This window comes from Eulemur rufifrons, chromosome 2 (genome assembly GCF_041146395.1).
Source record: "Eulemur rufifrons isolate Redbay chromosome 2, OSU_ERuf_1, whole genome shotgun sequence".
Lineage (NCBI taxonomy): Eukaryota > Metazoa > Chordata > Mammalia > Primates > Lemuridae > Eulemur > Eulemur rufifrons.
Genome location: NC_090984.1, coordinates 51,879,848 through 51,901,637, shown reverse-complemented (window position 1 = coordinate 51,901,637; position 21,790 = coordinate 51,879,848).

The window sequence follows — 21,790 nt, the reverse complement described above, 5'->3', positions numbered from 1 at the left end:
CTCTGAAAGATTTTGGTTCTGCCAGATGGGTTGCCTCACGCCTATAATCCCAGTGACTCGAGAGGCTAAGGCAGGAGGAACAATTGAGCCCAGGAGTTTAAGACCAGCCTGAGCAACATGGTGAGACCCCATCTCTACAAAAATAGAAAACTTAGCCGGGCATGGTGATGCATGCCTATAGTCCCAGCTACTCAGGAGGCTGAGGCAGGAGAATCACTCATGCCCGGGAGTTGGAGGATGCAATGAGCTGTGATGACGCCACTGCATTATAGCCTGGGCAACAGAGTGAGACTTTGTCTCAAACAAACAAAAAGATTTGGTTCTGCCACTTACTATACACATGACCTTGAGCAAAATCACTTACATTTTACAAATAAGGACAACAGTGTATTTGCCTTAAAAGACTGTCAAGAACATTAAACAAAATTACAAATATAAAGAATGTGCCTGGCACAAGGTAATCCTCAAGAAATGTTGGCTGCTATTATTTTTATTTCATAATCAAGAACCTTTAAACACTAAGGAATAAAAAATCAAACTCGAACTGGCATAAACAATAAGGAGATTCTTCATTGCACATCATGGGGAGTCTTGAAGTGCAGCAGGCTCCAGGCGCCGAATAATCAGGGCTCTGACTCCTTTTCTCTGCAGTGCTCCCAGCTCTGCCCTCTTCTTTGAATTGGCTCTGTCTCCAGGCTTCCCTCATTGTCCAGAGATGGCTGTGTCACCAAGTCCTGTGCAATCGTGACAACATTCTTCCTTGTTCACATCCATCACGGTCAGAGGAAAAACCTCCTCCCCCAAACAGAAATATAAATCTGCTTAGGCCAGCTTAGCTTATGTGCCCACTCCTGTACCAATGACAGTGACCCGGCGATTCCCTGTGTTGATTGGCTTAAACCTGACCTCCCAAACGGTCACTGGTGAGTGAGGTTGGGTGGCCACTATTGGCTTAGACTACTTGGGATCAGCTTTCTCCTGATCACATGGCTGCATTGTGGCAACGGAAAAAGGGTTCTGTTAGAGAGAAGGAAGGAATAACTGGATGTTGGATGGACAACCAACAGCATAGCATCTTCTGCGATGATTACTATTTTGTTTTTTGCATGCTAGTTCACATGTCTCTCTTGAGGCCTTGGCTCAAATGGTTCCTTATCAGTGAGGTTTTCCTTGACTATAGTCAGTTAGTCAGTAAGTCAGTGAGTCAGTCTGTCTCTCTCCACTTGTGGAGACGGACCTTTTTTCTTTTATAATAAAAAGCTGCCCATGTGAAACTGCTTCCTGCTTGTCGTCACTTCATCGCACTGCCCCTGTTTGTGATTTGTTTCCAAGCAAGGAGCCAAAGAACTAGAATAACTGTCCTCCAAGAGGCTGGACCTGACACTTTGGTGTGTCTGTTCATTCTTTGGCCAAGAGCACACCAAGAACCCAGAGCAGACTGCCACCCTGACATTATGTTTTATCTAAAGCACTTAGCACCACCTGACACGTCATGCACTTTTAGCCTTACTTGTTTATTGTGTCTTCTCTCTCTAGAATATAAATTCCATGAGGGTAGAGGTTTTGAATTGTCCATTGCTGTACTTCTAATACCTAGATGAGTCCTGGCCCTTAGTGGGTACACAATAGCAATTTGTTGAATGAATAAATGGTTCTGACCCAGCTATGGGGCCTAGGAATGGCCCCAGCTTTCACAGCTCCTCCTTCTCTTCTCTCCCTCTGCTCTATTTGCCCCTGGTCTACCTCCTGGTCTCTCATATCCATCTGCTAAGTAGGCTGGTATTTGTAATTTTGCTTTCTCCCTATGCAGTGTTGATTATAAATCTTTTTCTTCTCCCTTTTCATGCCAATTACCTCTTATTCTCTACATGCATAATATTAGATATTTTGTGTTCAAATAAAGTTAGAAAACCTGAATGGCCCTCATATCCTGCAAAAATTTATGACGTGGCATCTCATTTCTTTTGAGAACTACATTTATGTTTTTACATATGTGTTTGAGAAACGAAAGGAGTGTTTCACTGTAGGTGCTTCTGAGTTTACTATCCATAGCCTCCTGAATTTGTATCCTCTTTGAAGTCTTCTTTGGCATAGATATTTTCTAAAATTTTGAAGGAAAAATTTTCTGCTTTCTCCTATACTACCCCAACCCTGAAATCTGTCTGCCTCTAATAAGGGACATGTGATAAGGCATTGTTTTCTTAGGTGATATTTTCTGACTCTAGGACTGGACAAAAGAACAATCATAAAAATAACAACAAAAAACATTTATTTGCCTAGCACTTTACTATAAACTGTGCCAATTGTTCTTCTCTTAGTTATAAAATTAATATGAGCTTATGAAATGTTACTTGTTTAAAGTAAAAAGTGAAAGTTTCTCCATCTTCTCTAATCTTACTCCCCAGGGGTAAATATCATGAATAGATTGGTGTATGTTCTCGAGACTTTTTCTTTGCATACATGGCATGTCCAACAGAATTTCAGTTCCCCTTTGTGGTACAAGTTGTTGCCAGAAAGCAGCTACATAGGCAGGGATTAAAAAAAAAAAGGAAAAAAGAAAAATTCTGGAAAATGACAGGTCAACATAAAAGACGTCAGGAGACAATGTATGACTAGTAAACAAATGGTATGGACAATAAGTGCTGTGCATCTAAAGGCAAGGTATATCACTGTGGGCTGGAATAGCACGGAATGTGAGATGGAAGAGGGATAAAGCAGTCATGTTTCTAGACTGTCTCCATCTAATCCATTCTTCCCACACACAGCATGAGAGAACTTAATAACATCCCAACCTATCACTGCTCTGCATAAACTCAGCAAAAGGGTACCACTGACTTCAGGGTATCCCAACTCTTTCATATGGTTTATCAGATGCTTCGTATGTTCTAGTCCCTGCTCCCTTGATCTCTGGAAACTCCACTGATCAAAAAGGTAGCCATTAGCCCCAAGTGGCTACTGAGCACTCGAAATGTGACTAGTCCAAATGGAGATGTGCCATAAGTGTAAAACATGCATTTGGTTTTAAAGACTTAGTTCAAAAAAAAAAAGTAAAAATATCATTAATAAAAAAATAATAAAAATAAATAAATGAAAAACAATAGGGGAGGGGGCACATTGTTTCCATAGGGTCACTATTAAATATTTAACGTGCTGACTCATTCAATCGTTTTATTCATTCATATGCAATAAATATCTACTATTTGCCAAACTTTGTGCTACAGGCTGGGGATCAAATATAAATATCATCTAGCTCTATACTTGAGAAATTTAAAAGTGAGTAAAGGAGCCAAGTAATCTAATATTTATCTTATAAATGCTGCAGCAGAATACAAAAAATTCTTATTTCCTAATAATACGAAGGAGGGGGAGTAGGGAAGGCAAAATAGAAAAGGTAGTATTTGAGCTGGACTGTGTATAATGAATAGGTGATTGCCAGGTAAAATAAGGAGGAAGAGCATTTCTAGAGAGGACATCAAGCATGAGAGCTGTGGCTGATAAATATTAATATTGGTCCATCATGATTAGAGCAGAGGGGTCATGAGTACTAAAGAGTGGCTGAAGGTGAAGATAGAAAACCAGGCGGAGTCATTGAGTGAAGGGTCTTAATTCCAGTTTAGTACACGCTGTTTCTATTTTACAGGCAATGGGGAGCCATTAGGTGATTTAAGCAGGAGCGTGAAAGTGCTTTGACTACGTGTGTGCTCTGCTGCCCCTGTTCCTAACCTTCATGGCTCTCTCCCTATCATCCTAGCTGTGTTTCTCCTTTCCTCCTCATGTCCTTCCGAGAGCAGCCTGATTGTGGGCATCGCCCAAAGCTGACTCTTCCTTCTTCCTCTGTCCTTTCTTGATGAATAATTTCGGTTTCATAATCCACCTCTCAGCTCTCTGTTAATAATTCAAATCCTTGTCACCCGTCTGTATCTTTTCCTCATTTTCAGTCTGTTTTCCCTGTAACATACAGGTCATGGCCACTGGAATGTGTGACAGACAGCTTTGTGATGTGTCAGCTTGGCCAGGCTGAACCACGTTCCCCAGGCTTTCCTTTCTAGTATGTTTCTGACTTGGGTAGACTGCAGGATATGCTCTTTTGAGAGTTGGAGGGAAGGTGGGAGGGAGTGACACACACACACACACCTTCTCCCAGTTAATCAAACTATAGTCCAAATCCTGCAGTGAGGGGATTTTACAGATGTAACCAAAGGCCCAAAGCAGTTGATTTTGAGTTCATCAAAGGGAGATCATCCTGGGGTGCCTCACTTAATCGGGTGGAAGCCATTTGGGGAGGGACAAGGCTTTCCCTGAAGATCAAAGACACCAAGCAGCCCTGCATGCCCTCCCTGGCTTCTGGACCTTCCCTTTCTCTTGTGGACTTCAAGAGTCAGCTGGAGCTCGTGGAGTTCCCTCCAGCTTGTGACCTTCCCTTCCTCATGCCTGCTCTGTGGACTTCAGGCTCACTTAGTCAGCCCCTACGACTGTGGGAGCTGATCTCATATAATAAGTAAATCCATGTGTAGCTATACATAGTATTTATCCATGTATCTATACACTCACACACATATATAAACGTTAATATAAGTAGATGTGATGTACTGATTGATCTATCAATAGATAGATTTCCTACTGGTTCTGCTCCTCTGGTTGAACCCTGACTGATATAGAATGTTCCACTCTCAATTCAACTATCCAGAATTAAACTAATTATTTTTCCCTCATTCTACACAAACCAACCCCCCCCCTTTTTTTTTATCTAATTCATGATATACTTTCTTCTGAAATTTGTAAAACAAAGTCACTTCTTTCTTCTCGTCTGTAGTATCCAACAACCCCTAGGTCCACACAGTTTTCCTTTGAAATCTCTGTCTTCCTTTATTCCAAACCAGGTTCCCCTTCTTTCATGCCAGGATGATTTTCCTTCTTCCTAAGGTGTTTCTCTGTCTCAATTCTCCCCCTTTCAATGCTGTCTACCTGAAGACCTTCTTACGTCTTACTACTTACTGCTCTACTTAAGGTCGCCGTACTACTGCTTACAGGTTAAGAATTAAGGTTTTCTTTTTTCTTGTTATTGTTAAGATGGCATTTAAGGCCTACCAAGATATTGTCTCATAATTAAGAAATATCCAATTTCTTTAAGTCCTAAGTTTGACAGTTGATATCTCTGACGTATCACTTTGACACTTCTCGTTTTATGTTTATTGCGAAGGTGCATCCTCAGTCTTTCAAAAGCATTGTTTGGCTTGTGATTATCTTTCAAAATATTTTTTAGAGCAATTTTTGTGAAACCATGGATAAGTCAAAATTCATGTTATTTTAGAATATGAGTTCTGTCGTGGAACCAATGCAGCACAGACAGCTCAAAACATCAACAAACTGTTTGGGAAGGATGTGGCTAATGAACGCACAGTATGTCGATGATTTGAGAAGTTCCGTTCTGGTAATTTTAATCTTGAAAATCAGCCATGTGGGTGACCTAAGACCAAGGTGGATAATAACGAGCTGAAAGCTGTAGTGGAAGCGAATCCATCTCAGCCTTCACGGGAATTAGCAGCAAGTTTTGGTGTTACTATTTCAACAATATTGGACTATTTGAAACAAATCAGCAAGGTAAAGAAGCTGGATAGATGGATTCCTCGTGAATTAAACGAGCATCGGAAGAAACATCATCTCGAAGCTTGCCTTTCTTTGCTGTCACAACATAGAAGCAAACCATTTCTATACTGTATTGTTACGTGTGATGAAAAATGGATTCTTTTTGACAATCACAAGTGTTCAGCACAATGGCTGGATGAAGATGAAGGGCCTAAACACAGTCCAAAACAGAATATTCATCAAAAAAAGCTAATGGTGTCTGTTTGGTGGTCCAGCGGTGGTATTATCCACTACAGCTTCATGAAAGCTGGTCGATCATTTACAGTGGATGTCTACTGCAGCCAGTTGGGTGAAATGAGGAGGATGCTTGAGATTAAGTTGCCAAGATTGGTCAATAGAGACAGGCCAATCCTCTTGCAAACAATGCTCAACCGCATGTTGCACAAGCAACACTGCTCAAACTACAGAAACTGGACTTGGAAACTCTCTGCCATCCACCATATTCACCAGACCTTGCACCAACTGACTACCACTGCTTCCAGACTTTGGACCATTTCTTGCAAGGAAAAATATTCAGTTCTCAACAAGCTGTGGAAAACGCCTTTCATGATTTCATCATCACCTGTTCTCCAAGATTCTTTGCTGCTGGCATAAACAAGCTACCGTTAAGATGACAAAACTGTGTTGATAGTTTAGGTGCATACTTTGATTAATTGTACTGCTTCTTGTTTGGGAGACAATACACTACATTTTTTATTTGAATTCACACATTTCATATTTAATGACCTAATACTATAATACAAATGGTAATCATAATAAAGTAAGCACTTCTATGCAAGGCACTCTGAGAAGTGATTTTTTTTACAAATGATCTTATTTAATATTCACTATAATCCCATGAGATGGGTACAATTACCATCCCCACTTTAGAGGTGACAACACTGAGGCAGAGAGAGGTTAACTCCCCGGTTCATACATCTAGTGAGTGGGACATCTGGGATTTGAATCTGAGCCATCTGACCCCAGAGCCCACCATTCTCATGATTCCTGATTTGAATTCCACATTCTAAATAGACCTGTATTTCTCATTATTCTTAAATACCTAATGCTCATTTTCTCCCCTGCTTGTGTAATTTTTTCCTGCTAGGTACATACTTCCTCCCTGCTCTCCACACAACCCTTGGGCCTAATTCAAGTCCTATATTCTCCAAATAACCTTCACCCATTATTATAAGCCAGGCACATTTCACTCTTTTCTCATTACTTGCTGCATTTACTGTTACTTAATTGGTTGATTTGTATGACTACCTCTACTCTCCACTTAGTCTGTAAAGGACCATGCTTACATTTCTTTTGTACAGCTAAAATGCCTCCCACAAATAGATCTTTTAATTAGTGCAGTTTTGAAGGAATTAATTTTTATCTCTGGAATATTAACATTAGATTTTTCAGATCTATACCAAATAATTTAGGTCTCACTAATCCAATTTTAGTATAAACATGGAAAATTTCCTCATGACAAGGCCAAAGCAGGGTTCACTCATTTAATTAAATGATCTAATCCTGTGTTCTGATGAATTTGATGGTCTTATGAAAGTGCTGGAGGTAAAAATATAAAAATTCCCTGAGTATGCGAGCATTATTACTGAGGCCCTTGCTGAACAATTTCACAGTTCTTTACCCTTAGAAAATCATTCCAATCCAAACAGGCCTCTGGAGTACATCCATGATCATTTCCCAGCTTTTTACATTCCTCTGTTTGTGTGTTCTTGTCTCATTTAATTTTGATAAGAATTGAGTAGAGAAGAGAAAAAAAAAAACATTATCTCTGCCAGAGAAACTTGGGTTAGATTTATTCTAACACATTTGTATTTTTCACTAATGCTTGGCATATTGAACAGAGCTATAAATGTTAGTTGACTGAATATTTATTCTGCTGGTTCTTTGTACATTCTTATAGGATAGCATTTATCAAAATACTATTGGTTGTTTATACCTCTCTCTTTGAAGGACTATATGTCTTAATAACTTTTTTTTAGAGTCTAACACAATCTTCCCAAAATGGTTGCCCAATGAATTAAAGGGGAAGAAAAAGAATTGTTTGTTTAAACTTCCTATGAAAGCATAATGAGCACTGACTTACAAGGTCAGGATGTGGTGGTTGTTTTTTTTCACTCTTTTTATAGTTGTTAATATAAATAATTGCAAATATTCCCCTGTACCACTCAATGAGAAATGTTCCTTTGATTTGGACAATATAAAAGAGATCCACCTGATGGAACTGTTCCGTATCCCGACTGCGGTGGTGGATACAAAAACCTATACATGGGATAGAATTACAAAGGACTACATACATACACAAATGAGTATAAGTAAACTAGGAAAACATGAATATCTGAATAAGATCAATGGGTTTTATCAATATCAATATCCTGGTTGATATTTAATTAGAGTTTTGCACCAGTAACTTTCGCAAGATGTTACCATTGGAGGAAACTAGGAAAAGAGTACCTGGAAATTCTTTTTATTATTTCTTATAACTGCCTGTGAATACAATTATCTCAAAATAAAAATATAATTTAAAAAAAAGACCAATCTCTTTACAGTGGTTTCATAATGCCTTGGGGTTAGTATAATAGCCATTAGGGTGTTAATCAGTGACACTGTTAACCTTTCAGGTGTCTTTTGGGTATACAACTTGAAAAATTGCCCAAAACCCAAAGTGATGCAGAGGGTAACACAGGATGAAATGGCCCTTGGCCGCAGTTTGCTTTGGAGCTACTTCTCCCTTTCTCTCCTCTATACTTGCCTCAGTTGCACTGTTGCACACTATGAAGAAAGTGGGATAGCCAGGCATTGAAATCTACTTCTGCATTCATTCTTTGTAAGGCTTTAGAGATATTACTGAAGTTTCCCCCCCTTTTGTCAATGAATAAGAAATGTGTTTCCAAATCAGATGCTAAAAATTCCGGGAGAATGCTTGATTCATGGTGGTGTTCATGCCATTTCCCTGTGTAATAATGATAATAATGCTATTTTTACAATAGCAATAGTGTTAGTAGTAGTTGTTCATGTTGTTAATGTTGTTACAGTACTGGGAGCTTTCCATGTTCTCAAGAACTGGGCAGTTTGTGGGGCCAGAACCGGGTCAAAGCATCGTTATTCAAATAAACTATTTTCCTGTGACTTGTCTCCACTAGCATTGAAATGCAAATGTAGCACCTCTCCATTGGGAAAGGCTGGCACACAAGGAGAAGGCCCAGGAGGGCCCACCTCGGGCTGATGTGGCATCTGTCTGCTCTTCCAGCAGTGATAAAGGCTCAGCTCTGGAAATGCCACAACTAAGCAACGTTCCTCCTGCAAGGCTTCGCTGTGCTTATGCGCCTATTTCCTTTTCTCTGGCCTGGACCGTCCCTATCAAAGCAGAGACCTTTGCCTCTGAATTTGAGCTGATTTGAAGACAGGTTGGATCCCACTTACAGCATTTGTGGAGACTCCCAGAAGAAATTCTTCCTTTTCCTATAGAGATCCATATATGGCTATGGCATCCAGGCTTAAGGGATCGTGGTTAAGGGCAGATGCAAGGCTTCCTGGAATGGACACTGGCCGTCATTACTCATGAATCAAGACTTCATCTCCTAAGGCCACTGGCCTTTTCTATATATAGATGTTTAACTGGGGCTACGTTTATCTCCTGGGGAAGGAGAGTTGCATATAGAACATTGAGGTTTTTTCCCTGAATTGACCCATAACTTATTAAGGTTTGGAGCAAGCAATTTATTTTTCATGACTCAGTTTTATAAAATTTACACACACACACACACACACACACACACATATATGTTCATATATACATATTCATATGATTTAATTCTACTTTTTTCCTTCCCCGCTATATTTCTAACTTTCCCCCACTTCTTTCAACTTAATGCAATGACACATCCCAGTAGCTTCTCTTATTTCTCTCCCTCCTTCCATGTCACTCACACACGTGTTCAGTTCCCAAGTATCTTCTGGCTTATGTATTTCTTCATCCAAATTTATCTCTCTCACATACTCATCAGATCCTAGTTCACTTTTGCTTCCTTGGGCTGGTCTTTAAAGTGTTCAGCTAGTGTAGCCACTGGATTTTTGCTACCAATCGCCACAGGCATAAAACAAAACTGGGCTGAGGTTTAATAGAACGGGGGAGTCTTAGGATTAGTTAACAGAACACTGGGAGGAAGGATGGCTCTATGGCCTCCTTCGCTGGCGGCTGCAGGAGAGGCTGAAAAACAAGGTCAGCAGCCAGATCTAGCAGTCAGGATCCTGAAAGCCACAGTCAAGGTGTGGGTGCGTGGGTGGGAAGGGGAGTGCGAAGGTGTTGGAGTTCAAAGGAAGCTGAAGTAAGAGAAGTTAGAAATTATTATGAATTAAGTACTTACTGTGGACTACTAGGCACTGGGCTCTATATTTTTATAACAAACCTTTGGAGGAGATGATTACTATTTTGCAGATGAAGTTCTGAATTTAATAATAAGCCAGCTTTGTATATAGGAAGTAGAGGATTTGGACTTCTGCTTAGAGCATCCATTTGAATATATTGTTTTTATTTTGTGTACTCTTGCTCTTATTTGTATTTGCTATGGGCTAGAGATGAGAGCAGAAATGCTGGGCATTAGTAGTGGGAGATGGTGTTCAGCTTCAGGAGCAACTTCAAAGGTGTGTGAAGAATGGAGGCAATGTGGAGACTCAGGGGAGAGAGCTAGCACCCCTGGTTCTTAAATAAGGATTGCCCCTGTTTGCTCCTGCCTTCCAGATGCATATTTCCTGAAGAGAAAAGCACTGTTAAAAAAAAAACACACACAACTTCTAGACCAGGTTTTTGTCCATGCTTAGTCATGACTTCCCAAGATAGCCATGAGCTGAAGGTTGGAACTGGGATGTATGGGGTGATTCTAAGAAAGAAATATGGAGGAAAGGGTGGATGAGTGACTCTCCATGCTCCATGCCCCTTTGCTCCTGTGGCAAAGGGGATACAGACATTGCATTGAAGCTGTCATTAGCAAAATTCCAACTCAATCAATGGAAAAGCAACCAAACACTATTGTCATTTGCTCATATGATGTCAAGTAATTGACTCAAGTTGGTATAACTCAACATACCAAATAAACCCATTGTTCTGGCATCAAAATCAACTCTGTGATTAAAAAGTTTCTGTGTGTGTGTGTGTGTGTGTGTGTGTGTGTTTTAATGCCCACTTTGGGGTGAATTTCTTGGCCTAAAGTTCAAAATATCAACAAAAACAGAGGACCTGCACATCATTGGACATGCCGGACTTTGAACTGGATGCAGTGGCTGGATAGAGCTTTGTGTTGTCCCCCTTGAGGAAAGAATGAGTGTGTTTGTGTATGGGAAAAGTAGGTGCTTGGTGAACAAGAAGGGTAGACTATATAAGAAATTGCTTTGTGTCCACCAAAATTGTGCTCTTCTTTGAAGGCCCACAGGTAAACTACAGCTGAATTCTAACTAGTGGAATTGTTAGAATGGCCATGAGGCACTTTCCTTTCCTGCTTGTCAAAAATGAGCACTGTGACCTTGGAGTTCATGTGTTAATGTGAAACAAGTCACAAGAAGGAAAGAGCCATGTTCTCGAAGCACCACTTGAAAAACAACCTTCCATCAATTGAAAACTCTTGGTTTGTATTTTAATTGAAAGAAAAATTAACTTCTATAATATTTGAGCCATTTATTTGTAGTGGCTACATCTGTATGTTTTATGTCAGACAGATACATTGGAAATTAAGCTTTCATGTATGATGTGAGTACTGGAAATTAGAAGTGGACAGAAAGGAGAGCATTAATGACATACCTAACTAATTTTATAGACTTTATTCTCATCCAGATGAGTGATGCTGTCTCATCCAGGATTTATCATAGAAAAGTATTACCTAGAGATTTGGAGCATTCATCACTACTCTTTATATTCTGGTGCCCTATGAATATTGCCTTGATTTGAACACAGAGCAACAGAAAAACGTGATCAAAACTCCTCTAGGACAAACAGATTGTGTTCCTTAGGAAACTGCAGCTCGTGGAGGCCACAGCCACTTCTCTTGGCAGCTCTATGAACAACTATATTCTCAGGCCACATGTGTTGGAGAAATGCTGTCTCCAGTAAGCTTCGGATTAAAAAAAACAAACTCTAATTTGTTCTGCATCTTATAAGATGCTGCTCTCTTCCAACACTTTCCTGAAATTGAAACCTCCTGGGAAGGAAATCTGAAAAGAATCCACTTTTGCCCAAACTAGAGCTGTCCAGTAGAAATGTAAAATGAGCCACATATGTATTTTTAAGTTTGATAATAGTAACATTAAAAAAGTAAACAAGTAAAATTAATTTTAATACTACATTCAAATCAACCCAATGCATCCAAAATATTCTTTTCTATATGTAATCAACATAATGAGATATTTTAGCCATTTTTTTTTTTTTTTTACTGGGCCTTTGAAATGCAGTGTGTGTTTTACCTTACAGCACTTCACAACTCAGATTAGCCACACGTGTCCTATGGCTGCCATATTGGATGGCACAGGCCTAGACTTTGGCTCTTTCCTGGGGCCAGTAGCACATTCCTTTAGGTCACTGCTGCCCAGGGTTTGTGTATTTTTTTTTAATGGCATCTGCTACTCTAAGCAGAATGATGGTTAATCATAACACATGCTGTGACCTAAAAAGAAATAAAATTTCCTCCAGGGATTTAAAATTTTCCCAAGAGATTCTCATGCTCTGGAAGATGGGAATGAAACAAAGATCAGTGAGTTGGCTCATCTTCACCATCTTCACTATTATATTCTCCAGCCAGTTCTTCCTGCACATTTCTACTTGAATGGGAAAAGAACTCCTCTCTCCCTTTCTCTCTCTCTTTCTGTATGTGCATGTGCATGAGCATGAATATCTGTCTGTCTCTATATGTGCACATGTGTGTGCATACATCTCTCTCCCCCTTTATCTCTCTCTCTCTCTGTTTTCCAGGCCTATTTTTGCATAACTTCTGCAAGGAAATTGAGAAGCTAGCAAAGTATGATTAGATAATATCTGATGTCAGATGCTCTAACTATGCCCACCTTACTGCTATGTGGCATTGGGAAATCTTTCCTTATCTCTGTTTTCTCAGTTTTAAACTGGGGAGTGTCATATTATTTTGTAAGGATTTGGTGAGGAATGACACATGTAATATCCATCATGGTCCTGGTATGGTGCCATGCACAGATCAGAAAGGATCTTATACACCATGCTAAGGAGTTTCAATTTTATCTTGCAGGCCAACAGGGACCCAGTGAAGACTGAAAATGAAGAGTGATTTGATCATATTTTCCATTTATAAGGTATTTCTTGCTGGGAAGAAAACTGAAATTTTTTTTTTATAACCAAGTTTTGTCCCAGAAAAAAAAAAAAATGGTTGCTTTCAAACCTTTCAAATTTTTTCTTTGTGTGAAAAAGGAAAGAATCTTGGCTAGGATTTAAACTGAATTTTTCTGTATAACCAAAAGTATCTTTGAATGAATAGATTTAACATACCATTAGGCCCTTCTACCTCTTGCATTTAGGAATTTGAACTTTTTAAAGAAAGATACACCAATATTATTATAGGCATGATTTAGAAAATAACTTTATTATTATCTCTGATGTTGCTTTATCTTCAATGGATTTCAATATATTCTCTTGGACCTCTTTAATGAGAGAAATGATGACTCCAGACTAAGTGGTTATAGACTAGATGGCTCTAATTCCATTGCCCTTTCAGTCCCATAGCCTCTCAGGAAAGCAGCGAAGACTAAATTGAAAGTTAATTGAAAAGATTGAATTGATAACTGAAAGGTTGCAATTAAACAGATACATTTTCAGAACGACCATGTCAGGAAAACACTAGCTGAGACTTTCACTTGCACTTCAACTAAAAATCATAATAATTGAGTGTGTCTCTTCATTTTGGGAGCATATTTTTTTTAAGACCTTAGTTAAACTTGGAGAGAAACTTACCAGCTCCAATAGCAAATGACATGAAGCACGGGGGGAACCTGACTGTCTGGATCTGCTCTATGCTGTTTGTCTGCAGGAACAAGGGCTACTTCATGTCTAAAGCTGAGAATATAAACAATCTACTCTGAATAGAAATTTTTCAAAAGAAGATATAAAAATGGCTAACAAACATATGAAAAAGTGTTCAACATCTCTAATCATCAGGGAAATGCAAATCAAAACCACAATGAGATATCACTTAACCCCAGTGAGAATGGCCTTTATCAAAAAAACCCAAAACAACACATGTTGGCGTGGATGTGGAGAGACAGGAACACTCATACACTGCTGGTGGGACTGCAAACTAGTGCAACCCCTGTGGAAAGCATTATGGAGGTATCTTAAACAGATGCAAGTAGACCTGCCATTTGACCCAGCAATCCCATTACTGGGCATATACCCAAAGGGAAAAAGGTCATTCTGTAACAAAGGCACGTGTACCCAAATGTTTATAGCAGCACAATTCACAATAGCAAAGATGTGGAAACAACCCAAATGCCCATCAATACATGATTGGATTAGTAAGCTGTGGTATATGTATACCATGGAATATTACTCAGCTATAAGGAATGATGAAGATACAACATCTCTATGGTTCTCCTGGAGAGAGTTGGAACCCATTATATTAAGTGAAGTATCCCAAGAATGGAAAAACAAGCATCACATGTACTCACCAGAAAATTGGTTTCCTTGATCATCACCTAAATACAAATCTGGAAACGACACCAATTGGACATCAGACTGAGGTGGGGGGTGGGGGAGGGGATGGGGGTATGCCTACACAATGAGTGCATTGCGCACCGTTTGGGGAGTGGTAACACTTGAAGGTGCTGACTCGGGAAAGGGGGGGTGGGGAAAAAATATGAAACTATTGTTTTTAACTTGCACTGTTCACTTAATAATTTATCATGAATATTTCCCATATTATTTCATATCATTGTACAAGAAATAATGTATACATTATGAGGACATACTGTATCTAACAAGATATACTGTTAGACTCTTTGATTCTGTAAAATTAAATAAAAAAAAAAATTAGTAGAAGATACCAATCGAAATAAATTAATTAACATAAAAAAAAAAAAAGATGGTTAGTTCTCAAAGTACCAAAAGAACTTTATTACAAAACTTCGTCTACCTGTGAGACTGTCCCATTTTATGGAGAATGACAGCCGCATGATCAAAGCATCTCCCTTGGCTTAGCCATAGGACAGAAAATATGTGATAAATTTTTTAAGGCACTAGAGGACCTGTATCCTATTTTACCAGAATACTTTCCATTTTCAAATACAGTTTATGGAACTTGCTACATAATAATTAATTCCTTCCTAGCAACTCTCAATACCATCTCTCTAAACTTTTCCCCAAATATCTTTAAAGACACTAGAAAACAAATAATGAGAAGAAAAAATTTCACAGTACTGACAATGAACAGCCTAATGGGCAAGGATGGGACATCACAATAACTGTAAGACCCTGTGTCACTGCAGCCCTGGGCCTTGCTCCATGAAACAGAGACTGCCTGGAAAGTCACAGAAAGTCATTTCCAGCCTCTGCCATTCACGCCCACCAGGAGATCTTGTGGGCCATACTCTTTGCAGGAGACCAGAGTGGACATTGTGGCAGGAAGTAAGGAAGAGGAGCTCAGAGTCCAGTGACAGGAACATGACATTGTTGAAATTATCAGAAACTCGGCCTGGGAGAGACGCCTCCTCAGGGCACAGAGTCTGGAGCCCCGTGGACTGCACAGCTCTCGTGCCCGGGAAGCCAGCCCTGCACCTAATAAACATTTAATAAGTATTCGCATAACTAATTGATAGATAAGTTCTAAGAGTTCACTTCTTCTTTATCCCTACACAAGTCAAAAGTTAACAATCACTGAAATAAAACTGTGTTCTGTTTCACAAAAAAAAAAAAAAAAAAAAAAAAAACAATCTACTCAATTTACTGACCCTCATAGGTACAGGGTATATGTGGATCCAGAGGGAACATAAAATGTGATAATATCACTCAATTTGACTGTAGATTAGCTGGAAAGAGACCCTTCATGCATTAATCATTTATACATAATTATAAATCATTATAAATGTGAATACACAATGTCAAGCATTTATAACTTACATTCTTAAACTAATGAGGTAAATTTAATGAGATCTTAGAAAACATTATCCAAATCTGAAAACCGATAAAGTCCAGCCAAGATGCATGAAGGCCAAGATAGCAAGAGTAATTTTAACTATACATATTGAGATTAAGTATGTATAATAAAATAAATTTGAAAGTATGAAGTATTATTTAAATTTGAGGGGTTGGTATTAAATAACTCCCTTAATGACAGTACCTTGCAATGAATTCTTTCCCGTGGGAGAAGAATGAATCATTTGTCCTTTTGCATAGTAAACTTCAGCAGATTCTGAGAATTGGCCAGACCTGAGAAGTCACAGCCCATCATAGAATTTCACCACTTGTCGTATAATAATAAAGGTTTTTCTTTATTCTTTTTAGTCAAGTTCAGGTTAAAATACGAAAGGATATCATGTCTTCAGATATATGTTTTAAAAAGCCTCAGAACCCAATGTCCTTAATAATGTGAGAGAACTCACTCTGCTGCAGTCTGTCCTTAAAAAGTAACTTGAGATTGTTCGAAGAACAGAAATTTTTGTACATTAAAAGAGAGAGTTTACAGAAAACAACGATTTTGTTTGCCAACATTACAGGGATTTTGTTTTATATGACAGCAGAGGCTTATAAAATGTCTCAAGGTACTTTCTGAAAATGGGGTTTCCGACGGAGTCATCGCGCTGTCTTGACTCCCAAAACTTTTTCACAGTGTGCATGTAATACATTTTCATGCAAACCCACTGCAGGCCTCTTTGCCAAGGGCTGAAAAGAAATTATTCTGGATCTAAAATAATTGTGTTTATTCAAAATGGAAATTAATTTAAAAAAACCTTTGCATAATGATGCCTATTGTCAATAGTTAATTAAAAACTCTAAACTTTTATACAAAAGATGCTATCCTTAACACCAAAGAATTCACACCACACAAATATATATAATATAATAATTAATTAATAATTATATATAATATCATTGCTTTATATATAATATATGTGTGTGTGACACATTTTCTAGGCCATCCTAGATAAGTGATAAAAACAGAGAGGCAAGAGTTGTAACTATTAATAGCATTTCCATGGTTCTGACCCTTAACAGTATTGTAGAAACTTCAAACATCTCAACTCCTCCCAGACCTTCCCAGGAGTCCTTGAAGGGTGACTAGCAGGTGCTTTGTGCACTGAGCGTCTGGGCTGCCATGTGATGTCTACTTTTCTCCTCCTCTCCAGCTCCCAGCCACAGAGCTAGGATCCTCTACCTTTATCTGTGCCCAAGGCCTCACCAGAGGCTGCCAGTGCCCAGTGTTGGGGTAGGCACCCCCAGACTCAGGCATTCGTGTTACCCAAACCTGGAACTTTCAATATCCTTAAGAGGTTTCAGCAAAACAACTATTTTTGGTTTTAGCTTGCTCTTATTTGTTGAATCATATTTATCCTAAGTCTCAAGCAGAAGTCTAGAAGGGCTGAGAATCTGTGTGGTATGGCTACAGTGTTCAGGATTATCCACTGTTCTTGGATATTATGAACTGGGTATAGCTTAGTCCCCATTTCTCACGGGGTGAGTTCTTTCCAAAGGGGCTGTTTGGTCACTTATGCAAACAGATACCTGAGGAACCCATGCCATTGGTCTAATGGGGAGGCCTAATTTCTAAGGAGAACACAGCTTAGGCTCAAGGTTGGAGCTCATTAACAATACAATCCTACCTGTCTCCACAGGCCATACTGTCTAGGTGTGATAGACACACGGACTGGCTGATTATTCCAATTTATTGCCCTGAGTGATATAGTGGAGGAAGATTTTAAGAGGCACTTAACAAAAAAAAAAGAGAGGCACTTAACAAAATTTGGACATTCCCAATGGACTCTCTAGGAGACATGATGCCCAATTTAAAGCTTGAAGCATAAACACATTATATTTTTATTCCATTTTTAATGATGCCAAATTCTCTCCTCCCAATCAAGATAAATTAGAGAAATGTAAGAAATTAAAATAGAGCCCCAGAGCCAATGGGCTCTAGTTTCAGGAAATGAGGGGGCATAGACTAGCCAGGGACAAAGTCACTTTAGGACAAATTCCTAGTAGCTGCTGTGGAAACAACGACTTTAACCCTTGCTCGAATGATCCATCTTACCTTGAAGTGCAGGGAACCTCAATGGACCACGGATGCACTGCACTGAGAAGGATGCTCACAAGGTGTGGAGCTTGGTTAGCAAGGCCTCCATGGGTGGGGGGCCAGGGGAGGCTACAGGAATGCCACCTAGTTTCTCACCCTACCTAATTTCTGAACAAATCCCAAGCCACATATTTTCTACAGGATGCCTCAGTCAACTTTGCCTCTACTTCTAATGTTTCGCCAAGAGTTGATTCAACGGTTAGCAATGAACTCACATCCCAAGTGGTTTTTACTTGGGAAACTTGGGAATCCTTTATAGTTTTCTAAACTATAAAAATATATATATATGGCCTCCATGACACAATTGCTTATATTTTACTAGAACTGATATTTATTTCAAAGGTTAGCCAGTTAAAAATTTAATAGTCTGATCCATTGGACTGTAGTTATTAATAATTTTAATTTTCTTTTAATTTTTTAAATTTTTTTCTGCTTTCCCCACCAAATAATTTAATTTTTTATCATAAAACTATTGACCGATTTCATATTTTCCTGTGAGCAATTCTAAAATGAACCTTCTTAAACATTTTGCCTTCTGGGCGGAGTAGACTGAGTTTCTGTTCCATGCACACGAGTCTGAGGAGGAGTGTTGGGTGCAGAGCACAGGCGCGTCACGGGCAGCACACGGCATCGTCTCCACAACTGCTTTGTGGAGGAGACTCGTCAGAAACACAACTATGGAAGCATCTCTGACCCCTCTAAACATCCCATAATCGAGCTCTACCCAATTTCTATTAGGGTGTTGGTTCTTGTTCTATAACCCTTTTCAAATTGCACACTTGTGCACACACACACACACACACACACATGCATTTACACTCATACACGCTGGTAGGGCAGTGAGCCATGTCCGGTCTATGAAACACATTCTGTTAGAAAAAGGTTTACAGACATTATACAAACAGTATGGAGGGTCCTCAAAAAATTAAACACAGAAATAGCATATGCTCCAACAATCCCCCTTCTGAATACATACCCAAAAGAATTGAAATAGGATCTCAAAGGGATGTTAGCACTCCCATGTCCATTGCTGCATTATTCACAACAGCCAAGATATGGAAGTAACTTAAGTGTTCATCAACAGGTGAAGGGACAAAGACACTGTGGCATATACATACAGTGTAGTACGACTGACCCTTACTTAAAAGGGAAGGAAATCCTGCCATTTGCAGCCACATGGATGAACCTGGAGGACACTATGTTAAGTGAGATAAGCCAGCCACAGAAAAACAAATTCTACATGATCTGACAAATGGAATCTAAAAAAGTCAAACCCAGAAGCAAAAAGTAGAATGGTGGTTGGCAGGGGCTGGGGTTTGGGGGAGAAAAGGGAGATGTTGATCAAAGAATACAAACTTTCAATTATAAGATGAATAAGATCCGGGTATCTAATGTCCAGCATGGTGACTATAGTTAATAATGCTGTGTTGCATACTTTAAATTTGCTTAGAGACCATATATTACTTTTTCTCATCCCCAAAAATTCACTATGAGAGATGATGGATGTGTTAATTAACTTGATTATTATATTCATTTCACAGTGTACACATATATTAAATCATCACATTGTACACATTAAATGTATATAATTTTATTTGTCAATTATACCTCAATAAATCTGGCAAAAGAAAGAAAACAGGCTTAGGGAACTCAGTTTAGGAAATAGCATATAGAAGGGACGCTGTGTTAGCTGACTCAGCCTACTGCGAGTGTTTCCATTGCCCTCCTCCTCCCTGGAGGAGGTCCAGCAACAGGAGCGGGACCCCACAATATGGAATACTCTTTTTTTTTTTTTTTTTTTTGCAAGATCATCACTCTCAATGTTGCAAACCAAAATATGGTTTGTAGTGAACTGCCCATCCATTACTCACCTCCTGTCAGCTGTCACCCACTCATGGGATGGAAAGAACACTAGGGCATTGGGTCTAAATTGGCCAAGGGGTAGGAAACACGGAGTGGTCATAAATGGAAAGTATTCAGGCTCAAAACAAGTTTCTAGGGGGAACCATACAGGAATCTATGTGAGGCAGCTTGGAAATGTTTACATAAAATGCAGCAAAAGCGGGGGAGAAGGCAGCCAAAGAAATCCATGCCCACAGATGTCCTCAAATTTAAAGAGAGATTTTAGCAATTAAAAGTTTAGCAAGTTTCCAGGAGCCAAGAGTAGGAGTTTTGTAGTCCCAATCAAGAGACAGATATAAAGTACTTCCAATCTGGATACTGAAAAATTAAAAATAAAAAAGATGGTGGGGTTTTGTCAAAAAAGAGATTTTAAGGTCATTTCTAATAGAAGCAAATCAAAGCAAAACATGACAACAGCAACAACAAACTATTCAAGACCCTAGGACTTTGTTGTTGTTTTCTTTATTTAACCCCTAAAATCAAAGGGATAGGTCTTTTGCTTTCTCAATTTGTTCTCCAGAAAAGAAACAAATGTAGACATTAGAGAAGTATATAAAAGAAAAAATGTATTTTGGGAATGGTTGTAAAAACGGTGCAAGGGAATAGAAAACTCTCTCCTAATAAGTTGCCCTCAAGAAATTTTATCTTAATATTTGCTATTTTAGTTATTTTAATAAATGGATATCTTTTAACAGTCTCACTTAGAATAATTATACCAATGGGTGCCATTTGAGAGCTTACTATAACTGTCAAAACAGATGTGGAGAGTAGGTGCTGTTATTGATCCTATTTCAGAAGGAGGTAACTGAGGCTAAATAATTTTGGTGGGTGTCACACAGGTACTGGGGCCTGAACCCTGGTCATAGCAAAATTCACACAATTAACTGTGAGTACAAACTTTCAAAGTCACTACCTCTTAGTTCCATGTGAACTGTCCTTAACTCTCCACAGCCATATACACTTAAATTTGGGGAAACACAATGATAAAGAAAGTTTTTGCTGAACTTGCAAAACCATCATCCTATAGGATACAATATTTGAAACATTCGAGGCACTGGCTGCTAGAAGTGATGCTCATTAATGAATGATGGGCAGGGCACTATGTCAGCCAAGGAAACGCCACCCTCTTGCCTAATATACTTTGCTTCTCTTTGACAACGCTCGTAACCTTCATTCTGGGGCCTGACACAGTGTGGGCCACATCATAGGTGTACAATACACATTTTGTGTTCAGGAGATATTTTTGAACTGAGAAAAAAAAATATCTTCCATCAAAACTCTGCCCAGGTGTCATTTGAGCTCCATGAAGCCATCTACACTAGCCATGCCAAGTCATGCTTGTCTGCAACCATTCTTGGCCCTCTGCTAGTTCTGACTTCTGTCATGAGGTTTAACTAAGGATTACACGAGATTTGTTTATATAAAGATGTTCTGTTTCCATGTAGATACAAAGCACTACTGCTATCATTGACACATCACAGACAGTCATGTTTATGAGTCTAACTTTGTATTTAATGTGCCCTGATGCCAACTGTGGGCTGAACAAATAATATCTGATTTTATCTTCCAACAACCTTTATAGGTAGCTGTTAACTTTGCCCTGCTTTTACCAACGAGGAATCTGAGGAGCAGAGAGATTATGTACATTGACCCAACACTCCTAGTGAGGGGTTGGCTTGCCTAGAATTCAAACTCATCTCTGCCTGACCTTGAAGCCCATGCTCTGAACCACCTAAAAAAAAAGTCTCTATATATCAGTTTCCTGTTTCTGCTATAACAAATTACCACAAACTTGGCGGCTTAAAACAACACAAATTTATTATCTTATGGTTCTGAAGGTCAGAAGTCTGAAATGAGTCTTATGAAACCAAAATCAAGATGTTGGCAGCATGTATTCTTTCTGGAGGCTCTAGAGGAGAACTCGTTCCTTGGCTTCTCCATTTTCTAGA